The following is a 23,115-nucleotide window of genomic DNA, read 5'->3' as shown; positions in this document are numbered from 1 at the left end:
AAACCGTCCGGGAATTAGGCAGATCTATTCACTGCCTGGCTAGGCTTGCTCTAGCTTTTCTGGGCTGCAGGCCTTTTCTCGGGGGCTGGTGGTGTTTGGTGCTGCTCTGCGGAAGTGTAGCCCCTCCAAAGGGCAAGCAGGCCTGTGCAGGGACAGCCCCTGCGGTGGTAGGCTTCAGGCAATTGTTGACGCCAGCCCTCCTGGATGGCAGGCAGCCCCAGGTTCAGCGATAGCGTAGTGGGTGGCGGGGATAGGGGGAGGGAATGCACTGGGAAGCACAGCTTTCAGCTAGCTAGCGGGCCTGTAAGCTTACTGTGGCGTGGGGGGTATTCTATGGGGACCCACCCCTTCTTCTCTCCCCTCCCCAGCACAGGTGCAGACCAGGCTCTTTTCCCAGGTTCCCTCTGATGTGGCTTTCCACTTCCCCGCCCCTAGAGTATTGCTCCCTTCCTCTGCGACAGCTTTGTTTTCTAGTCTCCCAGGCAGTCTCTGCCCTGTCAAATGGTTTCTAGACCTCCCAAGCAGTTTCCGCTCTGCACCGCGCCCCCCCCAGCCCAGGGACTAACCTCTGGAGCCTAGGTCTCGGTGCCCAGCCCCCACCCAGGCGTCCCCCAGCCCTTTCTCGGCGGGCGACCAACCTTTGGAGGCGAGGTCTCAGTGCCCAGCCCCCACCCAGGCCTCCCCTGGCCCTTTCTCGGGGACTAACGTCTGGAGCCGAGGTCTCAGTGCCCAGCCCGGAACCATTTTTTTATACTCTTAATTCCCCAAAGCCATGCCGACACATGAACAGTTCATTTTTTTTTTTTCTAATGATGAGTAACCCATGGTGTGTACATACCAGAGTCTGTTGAAACATTTACTCCTTGCATCTGAGGTATTCCCAATTTGTGACTATTATGAATAATATTACAATGAACACTCATATGAATTTTTATGTTTACAGTGTTTTGAGATAAATGTGAAAAAATCTAATTGCTGGGTTGTATAATGATTACAAGTCATATTTTTTAAAAAATCTTCTTTCTAAACTTTCATCAACTGCTGCAAGAAGGTGTTTTCTGAAGGGCAGTACTAAATGATCTTGGGATTATTAATTAGCATCTTTGAGTAACTCATAAGTCCAAATCAAGAAATGACTTGATATACTAACTGGAATAACAAAATGATCAACTCACAGAAAGCATATCTTTTACACACAGGTAAGTTTTACTAATAGTTCACAGGATGCAATCACAAGTCACAGGTAAACAAACTTGCCTAATGAACATTTGAAATGAACATTTTAACTAAGAGATGCATCAGGGCATCACGTGAACAGAGTTATTTTAGTCATAAAATATCTTCACTTATATTCTGATAATTACAATCCATTACTAACATTTCTAGCAGGCTATGCCTTAGAAATTCAAAATTTCAATGTTTGTTTATATGCCATTTAGACAGACAAGGTATGGCCTACTGAAACCAATAGATTAAAATGTTCCATTATGTTTCCACTAGCAAATACCATCAGGAAGTCAGATTAGTTTATTTACAGGGAGGCCTAACTATATCACTGCTCTATATTTCTGAATATTATCAAGGTAAAGGAGTTTCTATCTAGTTCCTAATAACTCTCTTAATTTTTTTTAGAATACCCTAAAAGTATTTTTACGATATATGTGAATGAAATGGAATTTATACACCTACATATACACATACACACCACACATATACATACTTCTGTACTTTTTGTGTCTAGTGGGAATAAAAAAATGCCCTCACCTCCATAAAAACTTTGTCTATTGGTAACTCCGTCCTAGTAGAATTTATCAGTTTTTTTCAGGCAGAAAAACATTGATGATTCCTACCATAAATGTGTTTTCAACCTTTCCTCTCATCTCTAAAACTTACTTGTAGTCCTGACTTATACATAATATAAATGCCACCCTTCCTTGTATTGATTTTGCTTTTGTCTGTGGTCATGTTTTACAATGCCTGTGGTGGGAATTTTGCAACATAAACTACCAGAACTTTTCTTAGTGACTTTATTTTATAGGATATTTTCAGGTAGTATTTGATATGTATTTTAGAAAGTCTTCAGTGAGGGTAGAGAAAAAAATCAAATAAAAATTATATTTAAATGCATGGTCATAAGTGTAAAAAAAAGGCAGTCACTGGCTTTTATATTGAATATTAGAAAAGCAAATGACAAAAAATAATGTTTTAAAGTACAAAGCAAGAAGTTGAAATAGTCATGGATTTGTTGCTGAAACTCTGCTTCTGTCAACCAGTGCCAAGCAGAAATGCTAAGACAGAGTTTTGAGTAAAGGAGAAAAAAAAATAGCTTTTTTGCCACAGCAAGCTAATGTCTTAAAGACTGTGCCCTCCTTTGGCGAAGAATTGTAGAGAGGTTTATAGTCTAAAAGGAGAAAAACAGGGTTTCAGATAGGAATCAGGATCAAGAAAAATGTGCATTCTTGCTTTGGGGGAATCTTAGACATTGAAGCTGGTATCAGGAGATATTGGCATGATCCTGGTGGTGGTCTTCCGTGTTACTGCGTAGAATAACAGCACTTGCAAAAAGGGCATACTGATCAGAGATTACAACATCCTGAAAAACATCATGTGCTAAAAATCTTCAGCCCAATAGGCAATTGTGCTCAGGGTGCCTAAACTTTAGTTTACAGGTGCTTGTGTTTAGGGTTCAATCAAACAAGGGAGACGCACAAGGAAGGACTTCAAGCTGTTCTATATTAACGTATCCATTCCTAAAAGAAGCACAAAGAATATAACTTTTCTCTTAGGTGTAGAAGATGCTTACATCATTATGTGTACCCCTTGGGATGGGGGGACTAGGACTCTGCCCCAAGGCTGTACCATTGTTGCTCCACTCTTCCTACTTTGTCATTGCATCCCTTCCCTGATTGGCAATGGTCCCTTGGAACTCAGGGAAGGCCTTGGAGGCTGAATGAGGCCCATTTCCTAAAAATAAGAAATGGAGACACCGAAAGTCTTTTGTGCTGAGAAGCTCCATAGGGCCCTGCTCAGTTATAGATCCATACATCAAGATGAATCCCGTATTAGATGGAATATATTCCTTCATATAAAAGTAACATGACATGAATTTTGTCATGATAGGGACACAGCATCTTAAAGAGTAGTTTTAGAAGATGGATTATCTCAACTTTAAGGACTCATTCATAAATACTTCTCTATTTCATTGTTGATAATCTAAAAACATTCATTTAAATAAATTCATTGAGAAGATTCATCTAATTAAAGTAATATGTAAAAGCTAACATTGACAGTGTCAATGAAGCAAAATAAAGACAACAGAGAAATAGCAGCCGTTCATAATATTCACAATATCTAAGGAAATTTTTATATAATTCTTATACACATGTAACTATGTCTTTGACCTTTTGGATATTATTTTTATTGTATATAAATCTATGAGACAATAAAAATAAAATATTCTGCTTTTGAATGTATTTCATTTTTAAATGATTTTTACTTTTCCATCATAGCTGGTTTACAGTCTTCTGTCAATTTTCTACTACACAGCAAGGTGACCCAGTCACACATATACATATACATTCTTTTTCTTATATTATCATTCTCCATCACAAGTGACTAGCTATAGTTCCTAGTGCCATACAGAAGGATTTCATTGCTTATCTATTCCAAAGGCAACAGTTTGCATCTATTAACCACAAATTCCCAGTCCATCCCACTCCTTCCTCCTCCCCCTGGCCACCACAAGTCTGTTCTCCAAGTGCCAGATTTTATTGTCTGTGGAAGGTTCATATGTGCCATATATTAGATTCCAGATATAAGTGATATCATATGGTATTTGTCTTTCTCTTTCTGATTTACTTCACTTAAAATGAGAGTCTCTAGTTCCATCCATGTTCCTGCAAATGGCATTATGTTGTTGTTCTTTATGACTGAGTAGTATTCCATTGTATATATATACCACGTATCGTTAATCCAATCATCTGTCACTGGACATTTAGGTTGTTTCCAGGTCTTGGCTATTGTGAATAGAGCTGCAATGAACATGCGGGTGCATGTGTCTTTTTCAGGGTAAGTTTTGTCCAGATATATGCTCAAGAGTGGGATTGCTGGATCAGATGGCAGTTCTATGTTTAGATTTCTAAGGTACCTCCATACTGTTTTCCATAGTGATAGTACCAATTTACATTCCCACCAACAGTGAATGAGGGTTCCCTTTTCTCCACACCCCCTCCAGCATGTTATTTGTAGACTTACTAATGATGGCCATTCTGACTGGTGTGAGGTGGTATCTCATAGTAGTTTTGATTTGCATTTCTCTAATCAGGGATGTTGAGTATTTTTTCATGTGCTTGTTGATCATCTGTCTATCCTCTTTGGAGAAATGTCTATTTGGGTCTTTTGCCCATTTTTCCATTGACTGATTGGCTTTTTTGCTGTTGAGCTGTAGAAGTTGTTTATATATTTTAAAGATTAAGCTCTTGTCAGTTGCATCATTTGAAACTAATTTCTCCCATTCTGTAGGTTGTCTTTTTGTTTTTCTTATGGTTTCCTTTGCTGTGCAAAAGATTGTCAGTTTGATTAGGTCCCATTGGTTTATTTCTGCTTTATTTCTGTTGCCTTGGGAGACAAACCTGAGAAAGCATTTGTAAGGTTGTCTGAGAATGTTTGCCTATGTTCTCTTTTAAGAGTTTGATGGTGTCTGTTTAAGTTTTTAAGCCATTTTGAGTTTTTGTGCATGGTGTGAAGTATTCTTTTTTCATGTTATCTTTGCCTCATTTCGGTATTAGGGTGATGGTGGTGTCATAGAATGTCTTTGGGAGTGTTCCTTCTTCTTCAACCTTATGAAAAAGTTCAAGGAGTATGGGTATAAGTTCCTCTTTGTACATTTGGTAGAATTTTCCTGTGAAGCCTTCTGGTCCTGGACTTTCATTTGTAGGGAGCGTTTTTACGACATATTCAATTTCATTTCTAGTGACTGGTCTGTTCAGCTGATCTACTTCTTCTTGGTTCAGTTTTGGTGGGCTGTAAATCTCTAGAAAATTGTCCATTTCTTCTAGGTTGTCAAATTCGTTGGTGTGTAATTGTTCATAGTATTCTCTTAAGGTTTTTTGTATTTCTGTGGTTCCATTGTGATTTCTTTGTCATTTCTTTGTTTTTTTTTTTTTTTTTAATCTCCTTTTCTTGGTGAATCTGGCCAGAGGTTTCTAAATTTTGTTTACCTTTTCAAAGAACCAGCTCTTGGTTTGATTTTTTTCTATTGTTTTTTGAATGTCTATTTTATTGATTTCCTCTCTGATCTTTATGATTTCCTTTCTTCTGCTGACTTTAGGTTTTGTTTGTTTTTCTTCTTCTTTTTAGGTGATGGGTTGGGTTGTTGATTTGAGATTTTTGTTCTTTTTTGAAGAAGGCCTGTATCACTATGAATTTCCCTCTAAGCACTGCTTTTGTGGCATCCCATAGATTTTCAATGGTTGTTTCTTCATCTTATGTCGTGAGATAGTATTTTAATTTCCATCTTGATTTCCTCATTGACCCACTGGTTTTTTAGTAGCATGTTGTTTAGTGTACTTGTTTTTTTCTCATTTATTTTCCTGTGGCTGATTTCTATTTCATGCCATTGTGGTCAGAGAAGATAACTGAAATAATTTCCATACTCTTAAATTTGTTGAGGTTAGTTTTGTGCCCCAGTATGTGACCAATCCTTGAGAATGTTCCATGTGCACTTGAAAAGAATGTATATTCTGATTTTTTTGGATGTGAGTTCCTGAAAATGTCAACTAAGTCTAACATTTCTATTGTGACATTTAGGATCTCTGTTGCCTTACTGATTTTCTGTCTAGAGGATCTGTCCATTGATGTGCATAGGGTCTTAAAGTCTCCTAATATTAGTATATTCCCATCAATTTCTCCTTTTCTGTTAGTATTTGTTGTATGTATCTGGGTGCTCCTATATTAGGTCTATATATATATATGAAATATTTATATATGTATAATATTTATATATATATAAGACATATATATAGATAGATGATTGTTACAGCCTCTTATTGTATGGATCCTTTTACCATTAAATAGTGTCCTTTTTTGTCTTTCTTTATGGCCTCCATTTTAAAGTCTATGTTGTCTGATATGAGGATTGAAATTCCTGATTTCCTGTCTTGTCCGTTGGCATGAAATATCTTTTTCCAACCCCTCACATTCAACCCACATGTGTCCTTTGCTCTAAGGTGAGTCTCTTGCAGATAGCAGATTGTAGGTTTTTATTTTATCCAATCTGCCACTGTGTCTTTTGATTGGAGCATTCAGTCTATTGACATTTAAGGTAATTATTGAAAAAATATGTATTTACTGCCATTTTAAACCTTGTTTTTCAGTTGATTTAATATTTTTCCTTTGTTCTTTTTTGTTTGGATGATATCAACTTATTTTATGCTTGTGTACTTTTGTTTTTTGTGAATGTAATGTTTAGTTTTGATTTGTGGTTGCCCTGTTTTTTAAGTATGTTAACCCCTTCCTAATTACAAAAAAAGTCTATATTTTCTTACTTTCCTTCCCCACATTCTATGATTTTGAAGACCTTTTTTTAACATCTTCATGTTTATCCTTTTGCTGTTCCTTGTGTATATCATCACTTTTACAGTATTTTTTCCCTTTTAGTTCTGTATGCTGGCTTATTTAAGTGATTGCTTTCCAACTGTGATTTCCTCCATCCTATTTCTTACTTTTTTTTTTTTTTTATTTAGAGAAGCCCTTTCAGTATTTCTTTTAGAATGGGTTTAGTATTACTATACTCTTTCAGCTTTTGTTGGAGAAATAATTTCCCCTTCTATTTTAAATGATATTCTTGCTATGTAGAGTATTCTGGGCTGCAAATATTTTCATTATAGAACTCTGAATGCATCTTGCCACTCTCTTCTGGCCTGTAGTGTTTCTGTAGAGAAATCTGCTGATAGACTTATAGGAGTTCCCTTAAAATTAACTTTTTTTCTTGCTGCCTTTAGAATTCTCTAACTTTTGCCATTTTATTATGTCTTGGTGTTGGCCTATTGGGTTCAATTTGCTTGGGGCCCTCTGTGCTTCCTGTATCAGTATCCTTTAGATTTGGAAAGATTTCAGATATAATTTCATCAAATATATTTTCAATCTACTTTTCCTGTTCTTCATCACTGGGAATTCCTATTATGCATCGATTGGCCCACTTTATTATCCCGTAGGTCTCCTATATTGCTTTCCTCTTTTTTCATTTGGTTTTCAGTCTTCTTTCCTGATGGAGTGATTTCCATTACTCTATGTTCCAAGTCAAAAATTCATTCTGCTCTTTAGTGCCTTTAGCTCAGTTTAGTTTAGCTTTCTGCAAATGAACTTTCTAATTTTTCTCTGCTTATATATTCTAGTTCCTTTCTAAAGTATTATGCATTACTGTTTATTTCCACCCTTAATTGCTTGATCTTCAGCCTTAATTCCTTCAGTATTTTCACTTCCTCCCTTTTGAACTCAGTGTCTATCACACTGCAAATGTCTGTTTCATTGTTTGCTGCTTCAGGTGAATTCTCCTGTTCTTTTAACTGGGAATGGTTCCTGAGCTTCTTCATCTGACTTATGTTTTTCTTTCTCTGCAAGTTTAGGGAAGCCAAACTGTAGTCTTGGAGGGCTACTTCTATGCAAGAGCACCCCTTTGTATTTTATGGGAAGGTACTAATTTTTGTCATGAGAGTTTGGATATTTGCTGTCTCTTTCTTTGGTGTGAGCAGGTTGTTTTCCCCAGGGTGCTGTGTATGTTTTCTGGGAGAAGGAGTCAATGGGTAGGACTAGTAGTGAATGCGTTGTTGCTGGGCTCTTAACAGCAGCAAGGACCTGCAGGAAGGTGGCACAGGGCCACTCCTAGTTGCAGGGCCCTGGGAAGTAGTAATGAGCCTTAGGCAGATTTACAAGGTGCCTAGGGTATTTGGCAGTGGCAGCAGCAGGGTGTGAGCACCCATGGGAGTGAGAACTACAATAGGTAGTGTTTGGTTGCAATGTCCTCCTCTGGTGTCCACTGAGGTGACTGAGGCTGCTAGTGGTGCCTGTTCAGAAACCCCTAGTGGTAGCAGGCCATGCCCACCTCTGGAGTCAATGATAATTGTGGTGGTTTGCCCCCACCACCTGTAGACCATGCAAGAAACACCCCATCCTGATTAGCCCACACCAGAGGTGCTGCACCAACTGCTACTAATTGCAGGGTTTCAAGAAGGGACAGTGATCAAGTGCCTGGGTGCTGCCTGGAGTGTTTGGCAGTGGCAGCAGCAGGGCAGGTATGCTCCTAGGGGAGTGCAAGCAAAAACAGGTGGTGCTCAGTTGCCATACCCTCCTTTTTGGCCAACCGCTGAGTTGACTGGGTTTGCAGGAGTCTGTTCACAGACCCCTGGTGGTGACAGGCCATGCCTCTCTCTGGTTTCTGGATGACTGCTCTGGTTTGTCCCTGCTGCCTATTGATCATGCAAGAGGCACCATGTTGCAATTAGCTGCCTGCTGCCCTTAGCCCATGCTAGAGGTGCCTAGCCACCCATAGCCCAATCAAGTAGCTCCTCACCACCCATAACCTGCACCAAAAGTGCCCCACCCTCTGAGAGCCCGTGCATGTGCAAGGAGGTTTCTATGGTGGTCCGCCCCTGCTCCTCTCACCCCAATAATGACACCATGCTTCTCCTATGGGCCCAGACCTCTTCCTGGGTTCCCTCAGCTGTGGCATTCCACTCCCCAGCCCATAGCACACTGCTACCGAGCCCGTGGCATAGCACTCCTTAGCCTCTCAGGCTGTCCCCACACAGCCAACCCTAGTTCTCTCTCTGGAACTGACCTCTGGAACCCGAGTCTCAGCACTCAGCCCCTCCCTGAGCATCTCAGGCTGTGGCGTCTGGGGAGGTGGCGCAGATGATCTGTGCAGCTCTCTTCTCTACTTTACCCTCCTCTGTCCAGATGCTGCACTTTTCCTCAGAGACTTTGAGGTCCCTCCAGCTCGGCTGATCTCCTGGTCAGTTAGGTGGCTTCCCAGGATGTGGGATTTTTTTCTCTTTCACAACCCCCTTGCAGGAATGCTAGTCCCATTGATTCCCTTTCTCTCTTTTTTTTTTTTTTTTTTTGTTTTTTGTTTTTTATTTTACTCAGTTATGTCAAGAGTTTGTTGGCCTTTTTGGAGGTTTAAGTTCTTCTTCCAGCATTCAATAGATGTTCTGTGTGAATCATTTTACATATAGATGTGTTTTTTTGATGTGTTTGTGGGAGAGATTGAGCATGATATCTTACTCCTCTGCCATCTTGATCCTTCTCCTGAATGTATTTCATATTACTGAAATATGATTCAGTCTTGATTTAAAAAACAGGGAAGGACTACATTCCTTAACTTTTTACTATATTTATCATAAGAAAGAAGTTCATTATCTCCAGTAATGAAAGAACAAACACATTTAAACCCTTGAACTAGCTTGAGTGTGTGAGCATAAGGAACAAATAAGAAAAAGCTCTTATTCTCAATCTTCAAGATCACCTACAGAAGAAAGATCCTCACAGTTCCCATTATGAAATGTCAAGGGCTCTACAGAAACTAGAAACAGAAAGTGACTACCTGAGTAGATTATCTTTAACATACCTACCACACCTGAGTTATATGTTTCTACTATAGCGGAATATGCAAATATCAAAACATCCCATAAGGAGCTATCATTCTGAAAGTGTGTCCCACTCTCCTGTCCCTCTGCCATTCACAGGCATACTGATCAATGTACTATTCTTATAACTTCCTTTTATTCACCCTGCTCCACACTTCATTTAGAACATTAAAATCTAGGAAATAATTGCTTCTAAAGGTCTTACCAATATTTGAGACATAATTCAAACTCATTCCCTTGAAGATATTTTCCTAAGCTTAAATCAATCTCTTTATCTCTGTAAAAAATTAGCCTTATGTACTATATATGTATGTATATTTTTATGTATATATTTACTGATTTACTCTATTTACTAGACTCAAGCCCTTTAGCTGCACTTGGAGTTTAAAAAACTAGTCTTATGTACTACATACGTGTGTGTGTGCACGTGCGTATGTATATATACTTTTTTTTCATCTATCTTGGAATCCTCACAGGATCAACCAAGCACAGCATTTTCCCCATAGTATAGACTTGATCAACTGAACTACAAACCATCCAGATGTAAAGACCCAAGTACATTCAAAGTGTCAATATCACATCTGGGGAATCTCAGGTTTCCTAAATTACCAAGAACCCTTTTGAAATTAATTAGTGAAAATTTCCTAAAATACCATTATCAAAAGTTCAATGTGTCAGTATTAAGTATTCCGTCTTGCTGAACCCTGCATTTCAAGACAGATGGAAAGCAGAATAAATCTAAATTGTCAAAAAAAAATCAGGAATTAAAACTTTTATTTTAGTGATTAAAGGTATCTTTCCAGACAACCTAACTTAGGTTTTTTGGTTTAAACATTCTATTGTAGATATTTGCATTTGTAGTATTCTTTATTTTTTATGTATGCAAACAGAAGTAATTTTTCCTGATTAATTTGACATGACCACTTCTAATTCATAGGTTGTATTTCTATTTTTAGATTATTATTTCAGTGTTAGGGATTAATTTCAAACGTCTTTTTTAAGCCTTGCTATAACCTAAGCTCTGCAAAATGAGGCACACATTATATAACCCCCTTAATGTTACAAGATTAAAATGTATGCACCCAGCATCATTTTGCTCATGTATTGAAAGAAGCCTTGTTGACGTGAACTGTTTGAATTCGCAAACTGGAGAGCTGATGATTCTACAGGCTCTAGGTTATTCGAAAATTATAGTTGTACTAGATGTATAGCTTACCAATAAATTCTGCAATCACCTAGGACTTTTCTGAAAATCTGGGCTGCCATGGATTTGGGGGCCCACTCATAAATGTAAGTAGATTTAACAAAAATAGCATCAGTTTATTCCTGTTTTTTTTCCATACTCTTACAAATTTTGTGACAGAGGCAATAATCTAAATTCTCCTTCAATGGATACAATTTTCATTTTAGAAAGCTCCATGTCTTCTTTATTATGAAGACTATTATGTGCTTGTGTGCGTGTGATCCCAAGGATACAATAGATAGTAGGAAATACAAAACTGCAAATTTTCTCCTGCCAAAGAAGTGGATGAAAATGCAGTCCCCTATAATGAGGAGAGAGCATGTAACTCACTAGAGTACAAGCCAGGCAGTGATTACATGAAACAGATACTTTAAAGGGATGGTTCTAGAAGATACCATTATGTTCAACTGATTTCTGAAAAGGTCATTTGATTTTCTCAGTCCAAACAACAAAAAACTAATGTTTTCATTGCATGTAAACAACAAATTGTAACAGTTAGCTAATTTAAATGCATTCATCTTTAGATGAAAAGAAAAAGGTATGAACAAAGAATGAAAGAAATTTGAAAATTTCTACATTTCTCTAAGAACATTTATGAAGGAAAAGCCATCAATTATAAGGACTTACTTACATAAAAGGTATAATCTACTGGTATTCTAAAAATATAAATGTGTTCACTCCTCTACATTCAAGCTTGCATTGATTATATGGGGGCAATATATAGCATGCATATTATATAACATATATAATGCTAATACAGTAGCTGGCACATGATAGGTAGTCAAGGAACATTTGTTGCTGGATTAATAAGGTTTGATATAATAAGTGGACTTCTACTATCACGTATTAATTTAAAACAACACTTCAAAAATGTTGGGAGATATTTTGCATACTGTTCCTTTTAATAAAACCCCATAAAAATAATATTCTGTCAAAATTGCCAATATATGATTTATTTATTCTGGGAATTATTTACTGGGCACATTTTATGTGTTACAACTGTGATGAAGGCAGTGAATGCAAAAAAAAATTCCTCTCATGGTGCTTACATTGACGTTTGTTTCAACCGTCTTAAATTAGATATCAAGAATTTCTTGAACACATAAATTGTTCCAACTAATTTCTTTATAGAAATTTCATGTAGTTTCTGAGTGTTAGAAATCCTAAAACCATAGTCAGTCTTAGATGTCCCAGCAGGCAGCTTCTAAAAGACAAAGCCCCTCCTAAGTTGGCATCACTCCTGTGGTTATCCAGTTCTCAAAGTAACATGATTCAGGTGTGTGTGTCTATATTTACCTCCATGTATATGCATGTATATCTGTAGCAAAACATGTAAAATATACATCATAAATGTGCCATTGATTTAATATTAAGAATACATAATCTATATTTTCAATCTCCACTTAAGTAATATGATTGATCTTTCAAAATCATTTTTTAAAAAAATGAAATTCCCAATTCTCTGCTTGACACACTGGTTTGTTATGTTGTATACACCATTTTCAGAATCTCACAGTCAAACTGATTCATTTTCTAAATAAGACACTAGGCAAGATATTTGGAGATGAGATATGTATGTATTTTTGCAGTATCAGCAATTGATACTTTGTTATTAATGCTGAAAAGTAATGTCTGAACTGATGAATCAAATAAATTGTGCTCATCAATCATAATGAAGGCTAAAACAAAGACAATAAATATGATCTTAAATCATTAGCACTTTTTTATAAGAAAATAATCTGGTTGGCAGACAAGAAATTTTGTTGTAAAGATGGATTATAAATAATCATTTGGAATGACTATATTTTCTCATACAACAAAATTTGATCATTTTTCTGGATTCTAGCTGTCTCAACCAAAGCTTTTAGATTTTGAGGCCTAGTATATTGCTATAGTTATTTTTATCAACAACAAAATATAAGTCTCTCTGACAAAATATTTGATTGACTTGCTGAGACACTGGTGTTCACATGGAGATACTGTAATAAAAATAGAGGAGTTCCCATCATGGCTTAGTGAAAACGAATCTGACTAGCATCCATGAAGACACAGATTCAATCCCTGGCCTTGTTCAGTGGGTTAAGTATCCAGCATTGCCATGAGCTGTGGTGTAGATAACAGACATGGCTCGGATCTGGCATTGTTGTGCCTGTGATGTGGGCCAGTGGCTACAGCTCATATTCACCTCCTGGCCTGGGAACCTCCATCTGCCACAAGTGCAGCCCTAAAAAGCAAAAAAAAGAAAAAAAGAATTTGTCAAAATGTACTGGTTAGGAGTTCCCGTTGTGGCTCAGTGGTTAACAAATCCGACTAGGAACCATGAGGTGTGGGTTCCATCCCTGTCCTTGCTCAGTGGGTTAAGGATCCAGCACTGCCCTGAGCTGTGGTGTAGGTTGCAGACGCAACTCGGATCCCATGTTACTGTGGCTCTGGCGTAGGCCAGTGGCCATGGCTCCAATTAGACCCCTAACCTGGGAATCTCCATATGTCATGGAAGCGGCCCTAGAAAAGGCAAAAAGACAAAAAAAAAATGTACTGGTTAATCAAAATTCAACTAATACAGTCTCAATTCTGTCCTCTCTATATTTGATTCTATATTTCAGGTAGAAAAGACATTGAGGAACTCTATATTATAAAATAAGATTAAATAACTAAATTATTTAATCTAAGTGTGCCCTTATAAATATATCAAAAAATCAATTTAAATGAATAATTTTTTTAGGTGACTTAAGGTCTAATCAGTTTTTGAAAACATACCATATTATGCTGGATTTCTTTCTTTTTTTAAAAATTCTACAATAATGACTACTCATGACTCATGTATCAAAATAAGAAATTTCCTAAAGTTACTTTTGAACTTTCATGGAAATTATACCTCATAGATTAACTTGAAAATCACAATAGTCTTTTTAAATATTCACATATATATGTAAAGAATAAAAACTGGGAAAATGATTTGTGTAGGGAAAACACACTCAGAAGACATTGTCAAATGGAAAAGAAACTATTAGTAACAGTCCTCACAATTTCAGTGGAATTTCTTTTGCAGAGTAAACCCAGAAGCTTGAAATTCAACTTTTTTATTCATAGAAAATGGGAAATGGGTATGAAGAAATGTACTTTTAATGGCAAAATGTTAATACATCAGAGGCACTGTGCCAGGAGCAAATGAAAAAGAACGAGTTCCTGACACCAGAGGATTCCTAAGCTAGTACTGGTGTTGGTGTCAGACTTATTAAACAAGACTGCTACTATATAATACAGGATGTAAAAGTCACATATGACAACTGCAAATATGAGGAAATACTCATTTCTGCCCCCAAAATCTCCAAGGAGCAATTTACCTATAGATATACCTCGGCAAATCAAATAACAGTTAAGACACGAAAAATTAACTATGACACTTGGTATAATAATCTTAGTTATGATTTAAGAGAAAATCAAATAATAGAAAAGTTATAAAAATTCAAAAGCATGCTATATCTACTTATATCTTATTCAGAGAATTCATGTAACTTTCGCACTTCAAAGGCTCTCTTTGCCTCAGCTTACTTACAGCTGAGAAACCAAAACATGTAGGCATTAAGTGACACACCTTTTGCGGTGAATTTGCAATGTGCAACTTTCTTACCCTTATTTGATGCTGTTTCATGAGAGCCCCTATGCAACACTGTTACATTTGTGTGGCATAACCTTTAACATTGAGGTTATCATTTTCTCTTGGAACAAATACCTTCCCTCCTTTGTTTAATTCATGAGCCTGATCCTTTTTTTTTTTTTTCTTGAAAAGATATCAAGTTCCTACATCTGCCCCAGCTGTTTCTTTTATTATTTTTTTAACTTTCACATATTAAGTGGTTTAAAAAAATCACAAAATCTACCTAAAACATTTTAGAGGGCACATTATTTGTTAATAAATCAATGCCTTAATTACCATATATAAAACACGGAAGCTACCTGTCCAAAATTTATAGGACAGCAGATCACAGTACCTTCATATCTTATGCTTATGTGTCAACACTATGACTCCTCTACATATGGATATTTATTTCTATATAGTAAAATCAGTTTTTAAAATAAGTTTAAAATCATGTTGGAGAAATCAGGAAATCCAGTTTGTCTTCTTAATACCTACTTTAATCCTATTTCAGAGATTGAAAAGAAACAAAACCACAGACATTTTTCAAAAATTTTTGTGTTACTTTCCTAGAATTAGACACAGCTACTGACTTATAAAGTATCATCACCTGCCACATTTTCCCTATGATTTTTTTTTTGTCATTTATAATTTTAATCTAAGTAATGCTATTTAATTTTGTTAGGTCTTTTCTTATAAGCACCAAATTTTAATAACTGTCAATTTTGGGGGAAAAGAACTCCCTGAAGAACACCGCTCCAGAAAAAAAACAATTATGTTCATTCCTCCAAAAACCAAATTCAAAGTCCACCAAAACAAGATAAAAAAAGAGTCCACACAGAAAAAAAAAAATCACATTCTAGGGGTTCAGTGTATTTAGCAGTCTACACTGTGCTAATAATCCTTCAGCTGACTTTCAAAAATGTAGCACCCCAGCTCATCAAAATATACATTTTCCATTTGATTTTTAAATTAAAAAATAATTTAGAAAAGGAAATTGAAGGAATTCACAATCAATTGCCTGAGTCCTTTTGATGTCATGTACAGCATGAAGGTCAGGAAGGCTATTTGCAGCACACTTGATCAGGGGAAACTGATTTTCAAGGCTTAGCTTTCTTCCAAACACCGTAAAATACCCACAATTCCAAGTATGAAGGGACACAGAAGATCTCCTTTGAAAATTCCACAGGACAATACAGGCACCCCAGTTGTTCTTCGTAGAGTGGCAGGGCTTTCCTCAAATTGACACAGCTCCCCTGTGTAAAATTTTCCCATCCTGCTTCAGTACTTTCATTGAGAGGTCAAGAATCAGACTGAGGAACTCTCCCATATGGAATATTCTTCCTGAGATGAGATGGGAATGGCCGTCGAATCACTAATCACGTAATCAAACTCTCTCCCTTCTCTGGCGTACCTCTTCAGTACTGGAATCAGTCTTCTATTAGAACCTAGCCATGTTCTAGAGCAGCCTCCTTTAAGATTGTCTAAGAGGTCATGACACGTTTCTTGCATGTATTTCTTACATCCATCAGTCACCCTTTGGTCAATCTCTACCCTAGTGACCATCTTTAGTTTCAGTTTGACTTTCACATACTATGCCCCCAACTTTCTCACAGAATCAGTACATCTTTGCCAGTGTAATCTTCTTTGCCACTGCCCATGCAACAAAGAAGATTAACATTACGTTCCGCCAAATTAACATCCCTACTGAGGAAAAGAATGTTTCCAAACTGTTTCACATGTAAAATTTTAATGCTGTTGTAAGGTGAGTGTTCATCATATACAAACTCATCTATGTCATATTCCACCAGGCAGCCGTCGGCTGTGGTCCAGTAGCTGTGGATGACCCTTCCTCAAACTATGAGTGGTAATGGCTTCATCTGCTCAGTACTGTCCTGACTCAATTCTTTCTTCTACTTTGTTCAAAAGACTATCAACCTCTTTGCCTTGTGCATCATCATCATAACTCTGAAGGTCCAGCATCACCAATCTGTGCATTAAATTCTTATATTTGACAAAGCTGCCATTTTTTTGTTTATGTAGGTCACTAAATAGCCATGGTCCTGCCAGGTGTGCACTGACTCTGTCATCCCCTGCTCCTGCAAAATGGACTGGAGGCCTTTCAGAATGGTTTTGCCATCAGCGCTGGCACAGAGCATGAAGTTGAGGGTGCCGGGCAGTGCTGCTGCTGTAAGGAGGCGAGACGCTGTACATACATGCCTGGGGGGAGGCAGCCAGGGAGACTGGGGAGCTGCATGCTATGTCAGGCTGCAACCCACAGTGGGGAGTGCCTCCTATGAATTTTTGCATATTTTCTTACATTCTAGTTCTCAGAGACAAAGATCAAACAAATTAATAAATGTTGCCACTGTCTGAAAATCTAGATTATACGCAATGGCTAAATATAGCCAAGTTTTTTGTTTAATATTCTTGGGAATATATGATGTTTGAGAGTCTTCTTTGTTCCTCATTTGTACTGTGGGTGGGACAAGTGTCTTATCTGTTTTTACTTATCAATAATCCTTTCATGTAGTAATAAATCAGTTTTATGGACAGATTCTTTTGTGCTAAAAATTCAACATTTGTGGAGGTAAATCAATATTCTATTAATCACTACATTCATGGATGTCTGCATGTATTGCATATGATTTATCCTTTCTATTATGTGCCATGCACATGGTGTTTTCTGCTGGTATGCAAAGCTCTACTATAAGAACCCCAAAAAAAGTGAATTCAGAGGCATTTATGGCCAATCATCCACTGCCATTATGCCATTTAAAAAATAGGTCATTTTCAAAAAGACTTTTACAGCTAGCCTTTGTAACTATGGGAGAATATGAACAAAGTTACATAAATGTAGTTTCAAACACATCACTGATAAAAAATTGAACTTTTTCCAGTTTAAATCCTAACCTCAAATGCAATGGCTTTGAAAGACCTGATCAAGAATAAATTACTACTAGCAGCACTACCCCAGAGTATCACAGGATTACTCAAGCCTGTGTAAGCAGGGTGTCAAGCTTTTCAGCAACGTATTTTGGAGCAAATTCCTATTAACAGTAACATTTAGCGAATATGTTACAAAATAAAAATGTACAAAGTATATTACATCATTCTTCATTTTCTGGAGGGTAAAAACAAATATTTTTCATGTCATAAAATAAACACAGAAGGTCAAAGCTTTCAAAGCATCAGATTAGGAATTCTAAGCTGTTACTAAGGGCACTCACCCAGATGCTGAGCATCTTTGCAATCACTTGTGTAGACTATCCTGCTCCATTCATACAGACAAAAACAATAATTTTCATGTAAAAAAGTCAGCATGCTGAACATTACCACAGTGTTTCTCCACAGTCTTTCTCACTATTTCTTTTTCCCTTTCTCTGAGGGCATAGCATTTATTACTGTCCTGTGGCTAAACAGAAGTTCCCTTCCATATCATCTAAGCTAGAATTTGTCTTTAGTGAGCACCCAAACATCAAAATAGGAACATTACTTCGACCTTAAAATACAGCAGGTTCAACTGATTAACATAAAAAATGCAAATGACTCATTCTTGAGGTGTTAACCTTCTGACAGTTATTTACACTGTTAATCCAAAAGAACAAGCATTGCCTGGATCAGAGAGAATGGAGAGATCAAACTGAACATACAGAAGAACACTGTATATAGGTTTGTAACTTCTCTGCTTATGGGCAAATGGTTCTCTGTCTGCAGAGTTAGCCAGGAGACGCGGTAAAGATGTAACTTTGTTCTTTTTCCTTTCGGTCTAGTATAATTTACTCTGGAAGGCTTTTAATACATTTCTCCTATCCTTACCATCATGGATTGGGGAGTATGGTTACCCCAGAGAAGAGAGAAGACGGGAAATGCCACAAGAAGGGAAATGTCATAAAGTTTTATAACATTGGGGATGATACATACATTTCTTGTAACTGTATTACTTTTTATACCTTTTGGTTACAGTATATTTATAAAAATTCAGAAGGACAAGCCCTACCGAAGACCTTAGGAATTCTAATATCCAGGCATATGCATGTTTAATAAGATCTATAATACTTCTCACCTAAAAAAATTTTAGAATCACCAATTTAAATACTGTGTCTCACTGTTTCTTTGTTTCATTTCCTTCAGGAAATGCAATCATTTTTCTGAATTACACCTAGTTAATGCAATAAAATATTCAACCATACTATGGTATTTGATGTTTGTTTACTCCTTTTAGACAGTATTATCTCCTTGGTGCACTAGATTATGTATTAGTTAGAAGAGTTGCCATGGGATATGAAAGTTCCCAGGCTAGGAGTCAAATCAGAGCTACATCTGCTGGCCTAGGCCTCTGACACAGCAACACCAGATCTGATCTTCGTCTGTGACCTACACCACAGCTCACAGCAATACCAGATCTTTAACCCATTGAGCGAGGCCAGAGATCACATCTGCATCCTCATGGATACTTGTTAGGTTCTTATTCCACTAAGCCACAACAGGAACTCCTCCACTTCATAATTATATTACTGAGTTATTCTAAAATATGCTATAAAATTGGGTTGTGATGATCATTGTATAAATGTAATAAATTCATTAATAAAAAAAATTTCAGGTCAGACTTTAATGGGGAAAAATATGATGACTTGTAGTCACATATGCTTCTTGACATATTTTAAAATTACACATTACTTAAAATATTCAAATAATGATACTATTTTAAATAATGAACACAGGCACACTATTTCCTATGGAGAATGTTGTCTTGATAGCATTATACATAAATTGTCTCATAAAATTTGAAAAACTACTACTCTACTTTGTACAGGCATAGTATGGGTTACATTTCAGGGAAGTTTAAATTTGACAGGTAGAGAACTTGAAAATATTAACTGAAGAAATAACTGAATGAAGCCACTTCACATTTACATATATGTCAACCACCAAAAAAAGCACCACTTGATAGAATAATGTAACTATTTAAAATGAAACAAAAGGAAAACATTCTTTACAAAACCAGAGTCTGAGTCATATAAATCTGAGGTGAACTATACTGTGTATCTTTTAATCATTTTATGTATCTTCCTATCTTCTTGTGGTGGTTGTTTTCACTTAAGAGTTATAAATCCTGCCCATTATATTTGTACTATCCAGGCCAATAGAGTTTTAAGGAATAGCAAGCACACAACTGTAACTAGATAATATAGTTATTATTTATGATGTGTGTTTTTGACAAAGACAGGCATAGTGAGTGCATAATCAAAGCAGTTAAAATGCAGTTTTATTAGATTCAATTTAAAATATACACCTTAACCACTTTATTTATAACAGACTAAATAATGCAAAATTCCTCATAAAAGAAAACACTAGCAAACCAAATTTAACAGTAAATTAAAAGTGATGATTTATCCCTGAGATGCAAGAATGGTTCAACATATCCAAATTTAAGAAATGTGATACATTCCATTAACAGAACTAAGGATAAAAATTACTGAATCATCTCAATATGTAAAAAAGAATTTGAAAAAACAAGGTACTCTTTCATGATAAAACATTCAACAAACTAGGTATAAAGGGAACTGATCTTAACATTATAAAGGCCACAACTAACATTACACTGAACTGTGAAAAATGAAAAGCTTTTTCTCTAAGACCAGGAATATGGTAACTATGCCCATGCTTGCCACTTCTATTCATCATAGTACTGGAAGTCCTTGCTAGAGCAATTAGGTAAAAAAAGGAAGCAAGGTAAACTACAAAAAATAAATTAGGTATATTGAAGAGGAAGAAGTAGCATTATTTCTCATTGCAAATGACATGATCCTATGTGTAGAAATCCCTAAAAACTCCAAACAAACACAAAATTTCAAAATAAAACAAATTCAGTAAAGTTGCAGGATAAAAAAAATCAATATACAAAAATCAGTTCATTTCTATTCACCAACAACAAATTATCTGAAGAGATGATTAAAATTCCATTTACAATAACATCAAAAAGAATAAAAACTAATTAGGAATAAATAAATTTAATAAAAAAGGTGAAAGATTCACACACTGAAAACTAGAAAAGATCAATGAATAAAATTAAAGTTCACTCAAAAACATCTCATGTTTACAAATTGGAAAAAAATATTAAGATGTCCATATCATCCAAAGCAATCATCAGATTCAAGAAATCTTCATCAGAACCCCAATGTCTTATTTTTTTACTGAAACAGAAAAGCCAATCCATTAACTGATTCTTTTTCTTCAGTTATGTTTGAAGCAAAGATACATACAAGTCAGTAAAGAAGCATAAGGGAGTTTCTAAAACTTACTCTTACTGTACTATTTTATTTTCCTTTACAGTAAGACAAGGGGAATAACAACACAGTTGCTAAAGATAGCTATTTTTACCTAGCTATTTCAGCATCTAAATCTGCTTAATAGAAAGAGCCAACAGGGAAGAGGTAAGTTAATGCAATGTGCAAAAAGAGGCTAAGTGATGGAGAACAGTTCGGAATAATAAACAAGAAATTCTGATAGTTTTCAGTTCTTAGATTCATTTCAAAAACTAGTCCTCTAACATACCTTGTTTGTCTTTTTTTTTTTTTGTCTTTTTGCCATTTCTAGGGCCACACCTGTGGCACATAGAGGTTCCCAGGCTAGAGGTCTAATCGAAGCTGTAGCTGCCAGACCATGCCAGAGCCACAGCAACATGGGATCCGAGCCATGTCTGCAACCTACACCACAGCTAACGGTAACACTGGGTTCTTAACCCACTGAGTAAGGCCAGGGATCGATCCTGCGTCCTCATGGATCTTAGCTGGAATTGTTAACCACTGAGCCACAATGGGAACTCCAACACACCTTTTCTTGATTCCTACTTATCTAGGCTGATATCCAGAAATCTGCAATGTTTTAGAAAAGCTAAGAAACAACATTTTTTCAAAGTGAACTAGAAAACATTTCTTTTAGTGGATTTCACCCCCTTCTTTTTATTGTTGCTAAAGTTTGAAGTCTTTCTTCAAATGAAAAATTATAAATCACCTAGCTGAGATTATGACTTATCTATTTCATGTCTGCTCCTTCAGTTTTGTTATACTTGCCTGTGTCTTTTTATTTTTACAACAATTTATCCTGGAAGAGATAAAGTAAATGCTTTCTTTAACCTTCACATCACAGAAAAATCCAGTAGGGTTTTATTTGGCCCCAAAAAGATATTAAGGAATGAACTATAAGAGTATACATCAATTATTTTAAGTTGTCCATAAACAACACATTCAAGACTTTTGAAAACATTAAGGTCAGCATATTCCCTTACGTCATTGCAAAATTCAATTTCCTTTTGTTTAACCCAAGCAACTATCTTTTCCATTTTTTTCCCCATTCATTACCAAAGTTTCTAGTCCACAGTACTTTGTCCAGGCTATGCGAGCTCCACACACATAGTCTGTGTGAATTCACTGGAGCTATCAGTCTCATCTTTGAAAATGTACTAATTTGAAGTGCTTTCATTCCACACTATTATCAGATAATCACAATCTCCCTGAATATTCAACTCTTCTCCTAAAACTCTCAAAGAAAAAAGATAACTCTCTCACACCCGTGGTAGATACTACTTGGGGTTCTCCAAACATTGATGTATTCGATACGCTGGGAAAAAAAAAAAAAAAGTCTTCCTAGGGAAATGTTTCTACCATTTCTCATGTGAAAACTGGTTAGAAGACATGACATTGAACTTGGGGAAGGGGTTTCATCTGGTTATTTGTTGAAACTCCACTGCAGAACATTGCCATGCTTATGGTTCTGAGCTCTCTGGGTCTTTGCATAGTTACTCAGTAACTTTGAAATTCTATTTTAATCAAGTATAGAAACAATTTTACTATCTGTTTATGTTTTAACTGTGCAGAGAAAAAAATAGAGCAACTACATTCTGAAATCTGGAAAAGCTAAGATAGCATTTCTGAAATTACACATCTCATTTTAAAGGTACATTTCTCTGATGTCTCAGTCTTTGCTGTGGAATTCAGTAAATAAAGATGTTGCTCATTATCCATCTGACTATGTTTAGGTTTGTTTATTTTAACATGCTAATGTATTTCATTAAAGCAGCACCTGTTACCATCACTGAATTTAAGGGTCTCATGTTTCTAGTACACTCTTCTATTTTTAGAACTATATCTGGCACATCAGCTCTGTCAAACATTTTCAATCCCATAATTATTCAAACTAGATTTCACTAAATAGCCAAGAATATTCCTGTAAACACCTCTGTTGCTATTATTGTTGGTAATCCTCATACTTTGCTTTTGAAATCTTTCACTAAAGTGTTGGATAGTTACTAGGTTTCTTTATGAGATAATGCATGATGTGGAAGCTAAAATATATATAAAACAACACCATGTTTCTCAAAAGATACTGGGTCCCACATGCCTTACTTTCTTGTTCTATTACTAGAGATTCTCCAACATGCCAGCAAAAGGATCTTGCATATGACAAGCTCAGAGTTAATATTTGTTGAATTAGGAAGCAAATGAAAATCATGACAAATTTTAGGTTCACTTCATTATGCACAAAGCCTTATACTCTGCAAGTGTAGTTACAGGGATGAGTCATGTAAC

The 23,115-nt window shown here is 36.3% G+C and overlaps 1 pseudogene; it reads right to left on the bottom strand.

The window, feature by feature from the left end:
- Window positions 1-15,624: 15,624 nt before the first annotated feature.
- The window catches only part of LOC125113256 (spermine synthase-like), a 62,921-nt pseudogene continuing 55,430 nt past the window's right edge, over window positions 15,625-23,115 (bottom strand).

This window comes from Phacochoerus africanus, chromosome 13 (genome assembly GCF_016906955.1).
Source record: "Phacochoerus africanus isolate WHEZ1 chromosome 13, ROS_Pafr_v1, whole genome shotgun sequence".
Lineage (NCBI taxonomy): Eukaryota > Metazoa > Chordata > Mammalia > Artiodactyla > Suidae > Phacochoerus > Phacochoerus africanus.
This window is presented reverse-complemented; position numbering and strand designations above follow the sequence as displayed.